At 27.7% G+C, this 6,958-nt stretch overlaps 1 pseudogene; it reads right to left on the bottom strand.

The window, feature by feature from the left end:
• Nucleotides 1-4,923: 4,923 nt before the first annotated feature.
• Nucleotides 4,924-5,103, bottom strand: LOC124887609 (annotated as a pseudogene).
• Between the last annotated feature and the right edge of the window lie 1,855 nt (nt 5,104-6,958).

Genomic DNA, 6,958 nt, shown 5'->3' with positions numbered 1-6,958 from the left:
CTTTAGCCTTCCTTTGCTTTTTCCTTGATTCGTTTGTCTAATATGCACTAGAGCCCTTCTAGTAAGGAAAGATGGACCCATATATTCCATGGGTGCCTTTAGGATGGAGCGAGCTACATAGTTCAGGTTAATACTTTAAACTTTTATGTTCATGACCCTTGTCCCTATCCCGACATCCTATATATGTATAAATAAATATTGTGCACGGGGTTTTGACAATGACATATTTTATCCTTTTTCTCTGAGTTACATTCTAGTGCTCGCCCTACTAAATATCCCTGGACGCTACATCATTTCATGATGTAGGGTCCAATGATTTTTTTGTTGCTCCTGTGCAACATTAGGTGATTCAGTATTCTTGTGGATCTGTTGTGAAGTGGTGAGCCTACATCTGTCGGAAGGGCCTACCATTTTGCTGATTTCTTTATTTTTTGTATTGTTTAGCATTCTATTTTGGATTCTTTTGGTCATAGCCGGGGGTATGTCCCAACTTAGGTTGGTAGTCTGGTTTTAAAGGTTTTTGTGGACAGTGTTGGGATGTTTTGATCATTGTGTTTTGACTCTTAGAACTTGATTAGAATTATACATCTTTATTGTATATTTTGGTTGTCCTCTACTGTTTATATTTATGTACTCTTGAGATAAGTCTATGGGGGTGGACTTGAGATACCAGTCATGGCCAGGACTGAGTTTGGGTCGTGACAGTAAGGTACACACTATCCTTGCCATACCCACCTATGAGATTAAACTATGTTATTACTAATATATATAAGTGGTTTGGGAAACAGTTGGATGTTGTCCGGCCAGCTTGCGGATCAAGCCCATTTTTTATGTATTATCATTATTATTTTTATTATTATAATTACTATAATATTAGTAATAAAATACAATAGCCCACTTTTCACATATTATTATTTAGTAATAAAGTATAATAAGTAGTAATAGTGAAGTAGTTGTGGCAGCTTTGTAATTTGACAACTTTATTTTTATTTAAATTTTTTTTCCACAGAATATATTAATTAGTACTTTTTTTATCTTCATTTTGTGGTATGGTTGAAGTTTTGAGAGTCAAAAAGTTTAGTTTTGATCTTCAATTTAGATATGTAATAATTAAAATCTATAAGTGGCTTGGGATGCAGCTGGACATTGTCCTGTCAATTTGCAGACCAAATCCACTTTTTATGTATTATTATTATTATTATTATTATTATTATTATTATTATTATTATAAAGTATAATAGATCACTTTTCTTATATTATTATATTAGTAATAAAGTATAGTAAGTAGCAATAGTAGAAGTAGTTTTGGATACTTTGAAATTTAGCAACACTATTTTCAGTTAAATTCTTTTTTTTTTCATCAAATCTATTAATTAGTACCTTTTTCTCTCAATTTTGTAGCACAGTTGAATTTCAAGAGTCAAATAGTTTAGTTTTGACCTTGAATTCAGATATGTAATGATTAAAATTTATATATTTCAAAAGTTCAAAATATTATATTAAAAAAAATATATGAAAAAATTATGATCATTTAATTTTGACCTTGAATTTGGACATGGTTAAAAACTATTAAAAAGTGCTATATGTCATAATAGATAATAGTTTAAAATATTAAAAAGGTATATGAAAAATCATGGTCAAAGAAAGATATGTTTAAATATCAAAATTAAAAAAGTGTCAAATAAATTAAGACGGAGAAAGTAGTTATTACCGTGTCAATTACTTTGTAATTTTATAGTAATTCATTTGCGATGTGATCTAATAAAATGTTCCTATCAATTGATGTTTAATATTAAGTCTTAAGAAATGACTTGAAAAATAAGTAATAAATACAATGGTAAAATATAATAAAAAATTATTATTTTTTCTCGATATTATAAAAGTGACAAATCAAAACTAAAATCTATTTTAGAATATAAAAAAGTAAAAGTGAATGGAAAAAGTAGTATTAATATCTAGGATTCAAGTATTGATATTTTTAAGAAGAATGAAATGGAAAATTTAATGAAAAAACATTTTTGTTGAAATTTGTTATATATTTTTACCAATATAAGAAAACTATAGTGCAAAAATAAGAATGACATTTGAAAAAGGGCTTGTAAAAGTGAGTATTAAAATTAGATCATTAAAAGCAAAAATATAATTGCCTAGGATGAATATAGTTTAAAGCAAAGTAGTATTAAATCATATAGAATTAATGAATTTATGATAAATTTTAATTCATCATGATATATTTAATCATAATTAATATTTAAAATTATTTTTAAATCTTTAGATAATTATCTTTCTAAATGTGAGCTTCCAACAAGCCTTTCTTTATAATTTTTATATTTCCTCCATTTTTAATTTGTTTGTCTTATATTTTATCTGTTATGTATTTAAAATTACATAAAAATTACTATAAATTACAATAATAATGATTTAATAATATATCTGTAGGACATAAAAGAGTTTGTTGACTCTCAAAATTCTATCAGTGCAACATAAATTAGGACATAGAAAATAACATATATTATATAAACATGACGTAAAAAAATCATAAAATCACAATAATTAATAAATTAAAATATTTTTTTCAACCAACAACAGAAACAAAGAGTTAAAAGATGTAGAAACATCTTTGACAATCCAACTAAGAAAATAGAAAATTCACACTAATTTGTCTGATTATGCAATAGAAAACTTGGCTAGATTGTGCGCTATCATATTTCAAGATCTACAAATATGTGTAATTTGAACTTTTTCAAACAAGCTCATAAGCTTCAAGATATCTTCACAAGTGGTTTCTATCTCCCATGAAACTACTCTCTTCTTTAAAATTATATCCATTATATTCTTTGTGTTTGATAAGAGTTGCACCATTTTTCATATATTTTCTTGACTGTATTCCAATGCAATATCAATTGCTAGTGCTTCTGCAATGATAGCCTTTCTAAAAAATTGGATTGGGGCACCAAGGGCTTGTTGAAAACTTTCAAAGCTATCCATATCGCTTGTTTTAATGCTTGTCATATTCTCCTGCCTTTGTAAAAGAGCATCTGAAAAAATAATCACAGTATCTTGTGCCACAATAATTGTATTATTAGTAATATGATCAGGTACCGATGTAGGAGAAGACATAGTAAGTGAATTACTTTCATATTCTTAAAATTCACATAGTACCTTATTTACAACAGCACTAGATTTAGAGATAACATTATTAAAGTTTCTAGCATTTCTGGACTTCCAAACTTGCCACATTATAGAGACACCTAATTTAGTAATCTCAATAGAATCACGATATTTATTAGTATCTCTAAAGAGATATTTCTACCCTCTAGAAAAGTCTATAATATTGTTGATGTTCATCCATTTTATGGGAAAAATTTGTCATACCATCTGAGCCTTTGAAATCTAAAAGACATATGTTCAATAGTTTCACTTTCTACACCACAAATCTTACACACATCACAACCGCTTTTTAGCTTTTTTGAAATAATATCATTAATAGGTAGCACATTCAAGCACATTTGCGAATAAAGTGTTTGTATTTATTTTTAATATTCAACAACAACAACAACAATAACAAACCCCGTATATTCCGACAAAGTAAGGTCTAGGGAGGTTAAGATTTACGCAATCCATACTGCTAGCTCCAAAGAAGTAAATTATTTTTAATATTCATAGACCATAAAAATTTTAAAACTTTTGAGGAAAAGATTGGTAGCTTGCTTGAGGTCTATCATTATTGGATGCAGTACTTCTTTCAATTTCCCTCTCCAAATTGTATCTTGATTTTACCTCATAAATTCCTTACTTAGTGTGATGTCAAATAATTCTATTTAGACATCCAGTGCTAGAGATCGGGATAGATGAAATGACACTGATATCCTCCACAAAAAATCACTTCTGAAGTTCTTGAATTTTCCTAATGTGGTTGCTATGTTAAATAAGATCACTAACTTGTAGTTCTATATCCATTTGGGATTGATAATACCTATATTTGAAATAGAATGACTTGGGAATCCAAGGCCAGTCCACACTTTTATACTTTCTTCAAATCCTACCTCCATCTAATGCCTTTTCGTAAGAGGTTTCTACACTAAATAATGTTTTTCCATATACAAGAACTAGTTGAAGAAGATTATGTAAATTTTTATTGATTCTCTATATAATATCACCATCATATAAATTAGAATAGGAGTAACACGTATTATTTGAAAAATAGTAGAAAGTACCAAGAATTATAATAATCAATGACTTGAAATATGTAAAACTATATATAAAAAATTCGGTTGACTATCTAAATTTCATCACTGTCCTATAAATTGAGACATAGAGACTAGCATACGTTATCTGAAAATTATGTAAAAGTATTATAAATTGCAGTAGTTAACAACTTAATATAGTTAAAAATCATACAAAAATCTACAAATTATATAAAAGATTTGGTTGGCACTCTAAATTACATCACTGCCGCATAAATTCAAATAATGAAAGCAACATATATTGCCTAAAAATTATATTAAAATGATTTTATATCATTAACAACTTAGAATATTTAAAGATTGTATAAAAAAGTTGATATCATATAAATCGAGGCAAAAAAAGTAGCATATGTTGAGCCCGTTCTTGCATGGGTTCTTGTGTCTAGTTATTGTATATACATCGTCGGAGTTGGAAGCAATGTATTTGATTGAATACTTTATAAAATGCCTTTGGTTATTAATATTAAAATGACCACTTTCTCTGTCTATAAAGTAATATCATTGCACATACTCGATCTAACAGTTGAAATTCAAATATTATTAGAAGAACATCCCGTTGAATTATATAACACTAGATATATATAACCATGTTTAGAATAACAAGATCACTTTCATTTAAACTAGTGTTTCCTAAGAATCTTTGGTATACTAGAAAAAATTTGGAGTTTGTTTTGGGTGGGGAGCTGCGCAAACGCATGCCTCTGCTCCCATAACTTATGACATAGGCTCGACCATTTATGATATAGGCTCGACCACTTAAACCGACCTTAGGTAGGCACCCTTCCAAAGTGCAATGGAGGTCACAAACCTAGACCATGGGCCTTTTTTATCACCTATTGACCCTGTCTAGAAGATCCAACCCTTAAGAAAAAATATTTAATAGCCTTAAAAGATATTTTTCTTAATCAATAGTTTGATAAAGAGGCTATCAAACCCTTATTATGAAAAATGTATTGAACAAATTTAAAGAACATAAGTCTAAAACAACAATATAAGATCTTCTGACAAAATTATTATACATAAAAGAAGAAGTTAGACAAGTTAATCAAAGACTTAATAACTTAGAAACAGAATCACTTGCAGATAAAATATTAAATAATTTAACATCTAACCAAGACCTAAATCACAACAATTTGAGCTTGGTGAAACATCAGAGTAAAAGATGATAATAAAGAAATAGAGTCTCTAGAAATAAAGTCTTCAGAAAAACCTCCTATAAACAAATCAGAAATTAATACAATTATAGTAGTTAAAGTGTAAAGCTACCATATACCCATTACATTAATTATAAATAAAGATTATACAATTCACAAGATTGCATTATTAGATACACGTGTAGATTAAAATTGTATTATAGAAGGATTAATTCCTATTGAGTACCTAGAAAAAAGTGATACACGATTATTCTCCACAACAGGAGAAAGATTAAAAATAAACTATAAACTCCCCAAAACACATATATGCAGCGGTGAAGTTTGTTTTCTTAATGATTTTGTAATACTAAAGATATAAATGAAGAGATAATATTAAGTATTCCTTTTACAACTCAAATAAAACCTTATACTGCTGAGTTAGATGGCATCCACACTACTATTTTTGAAAAAAAAAATTATTCTTTCCTATCTAAACAGTATATCAAAAGAAGAAAGTGACTTTATAAAAGATAAAACTATCTTTAGGATAATCTGTCTAAAGAATTAAATAAATATTAAAAGAATAGAATTCCCTTAAAAGCCTCAATAGAATAAACTAAAAATCTACAAAAGATCTGTTCCAATGAAACACAGTCCCAGAATTTTATTTTTTAAAAATTCTAGAAACTTAATGTGTAAATGAGTTTTCAACTTTTTATCATGGTAAGAAGAACTTGGTTTATTTTTATAGATTAATTTAATCTCGCCTTCGAGAATTTGATTTGTATGATTATTTTGTTGAAGTATTCTATTTATATCTTTATTCATAGGATCACCTTTAGTGTCTATTATATTTAATTTAAAAGGTGACACAGTAACAACTCTACCATCTACTAGTAGGTCAATCTCTTCTAATGGGAGAATTATAAATTCAACTACCTTGTCACTAGTATACCATTTATTAACAATGATATTTAGTGATTCCTTGTGATCATCTAATTTTCCTGTATATTCAACCATTTAAAAAATTTAATATTACATCTTATTCTTTCATATCATTGCACCAATTTTGTCTAGAATATCTTTGTTTATACCATTACCTTTTAATAGAATTTTCTGGGTTAGTCCATGGTTTATCTAAATATTAAAAGTTAGGTTCAAATATTTCATTTGACCTAATCATGCATAAAGAATCCTTTACTCCTAGAATTTCACTAGTAGTGGGACTTATTGATTTTTTATTTTTTAAAATTTTAGATTCATATTCCACTTTAGGAATTATTTTTAGAAATCTAATCTTAATATTCTTTCTGTATCTTCTAATGTTAGACTTTGTTTCATTGGAACATACCTTTTGTATATTTTTAGTTCTTTCTATCGAGGCTTTGAAATGGAATTCTATTCTTTTAGTGTTTATTTGATTCTTTAGACAGATCCTAAAGGCAGTTTTATCTTTTATAAAGTCACTTTCTTCTCTTGATATATCATTTAAATAGGAAAAATAATTATTTTTCCAAAATAGTAGTGCCGATACCATCTAACTCGGTAGTATAAGGTTTTATTTGAGTTGTAAAAGGA

Source organism: Capsicum annuum, chromosome 9 (assembly GCF_002878395.1).
Source record: "Capsicum annuum cultivar UCD-10X-F1 chromosome 9, UCD10Xv1.1, whole genome shotgun sequence".
Classification (NCBI taxonomy): domain Eukaryota; kingdom Viridiplantae; phylum Streptophyta; class Magnoliopsida; order Solanales; family Solanaceae; genus Capsicum; species Capsicum annuum.
Note: the sequence above shows the minus strand (reverse complement) of the source record. Positions and strands in the feature narration are given on the sequence as shown.